Below are 1,569 nucleotides of genomic sequence, written 5' to 3'. Positions count from 1 at the left end.
GGGGCACTGCTGGGTGCTGGGGGGAGGGTTTGTGGGGCACTGCTGGGTGCTGAGGGGTGTTGTGGGGCACTGCTGGGTGCTGGGGGGATGCTGGGGGGCATTGCTGGGTGCACAGGGGGTGTCAGGAGGCATCGCTGGGTGCTGGGGAGGTGCTGCGGGGCATTGCTGGGTGTCGGGGGGCATTGCCGGGTGCCGGGGAGGGTGTTGCTGCGTGCTGGAGGGGTGCAGTGGGGCACTGCTGGGAGCTGGGGGGTGTTACTGGGTGCTGGGGGGCATCGCTGGGTGCTGGGGGTGCTGCTGAGCGCTGGGGCGTCCGGCGAGCGCCGCGAGGTGCCGCGGTGGGGGACACTGGAGGGCCTTGGGCGCCGCGGTGGGCAGCACTGGGGGGGCCGCGGGGGCACGGCCGGGTGCTGGGGGGGGATGTGACGGGGGCGCAGCCGGGTGCGGGGCTGGGCGGTGCTGGGGCACCACGGTGGGAGATGCCAGGGGATCCAAGGATGCTGCGGTGGGAGATGCCGGGGTGCCCGGGGGGGGGGGCCAGGGCGATGCGCCATCGGCTGCTGGAGCGAGACGGGAGGGGGACGGCACCGTGCAGGGCACATGTGGGTGCCCGGCTGGGGCAGCAAGGCCGGGCTGGGGGCCGTGCGGGGCCAGGCTGGGCAGAGGGGTCCCCTCCTGGGCAGGGACACGGTGGGGGGGGGGCACCGGGGGCCGTGGCTGTGCCAGGCCCAGCGGAGGCCGAGGGCGGCCGAGCGCTGCCTCCCGTAGCACCGTGCAGAGCCGGGACCGTCGGCCTCTGGGTTAATCGTTAACATTTTCCCAGTGCTAAAATTAGCCTCCGTGCTGGAGCCGCAGTGGAGGGGAGGGGAGCCGGGGTGGTGGTGGGGGAGCCCCTTCCCCAGCGCCGCCGGCCGCCCCGGTGCCGCCTCGCCGTCCCGCGGGAGCTGCGGTGCCCCGTGCCGCGGGGCCGTGGGCGGCTCTCACGTGCGCGGCGCTGGGCGGCAGCCAGGCTCGACGCAGGCGACGCTGCCGCCCCGCTGCAGCCGTGCCCGCTCCGCCGGGGGGGCTGCGCCCGCCGCCGGGCCCCGGGGGGCGGCCGGGCGAAACGAGGGGGCCCCTCGGCTGGGAGCAAGACGGCCCTGGCGGCGCCCGGCCCCACGTGCGCCAACACGCCGCTGGGCCCAGCCCTGGGGAGCAGCGGGGCCCCGGGCGAGGGCGCAGCGTGGGGGGGCTGCGCGGGGACGGGGAAACTGAGGCAGGGATGGAGGAGCCCCACGCTGGGGTTCGGACGAGCCCAGGGACCCCTCTGCCCCAGCCTGCCCCACGCAGGGCTCCCTCATGTTTGGGAGGGGGCCCAGGAGTCCGGGCTGGTGGCGGGACCTCTTGTGGGGGGGTGCGGGGGGGGGGTCCCTTCTGCCCCCCAAGCTGCGCCCCGGGAGGGGGCTGGCGCTGGGGGCCGGCGGGGCTGGGAGCAGCGCGGCGGGGACGTGTCCGCTCCCCGTGCCCCCCTGCGCCCGGTTTGGGCCCCGCTGCAGGGTGCTGGATGCAGGCGTCCGGGAGGGTCCGAGG

This window comes from Apteryx rowi, unplaced genomic scaffold, assembly GCF_003343035.1.
Source record: "Apteryx rowi isolate R43461 unplaced genomic scaffold, aptRow1 scaffold_1219, whole genome shotgun sequence".
Classification (NCBI taxonomy): Eukaryota; Metazoa; Chordata; class Aves; order Apterygiformes; family Apterygidae; genus Apteryx; species Apteryx rowi.
The sequence above is the reverse complement of the archived record's forward strand: the minus strand, read 5'-3'. Positions refer to the sequence as shown.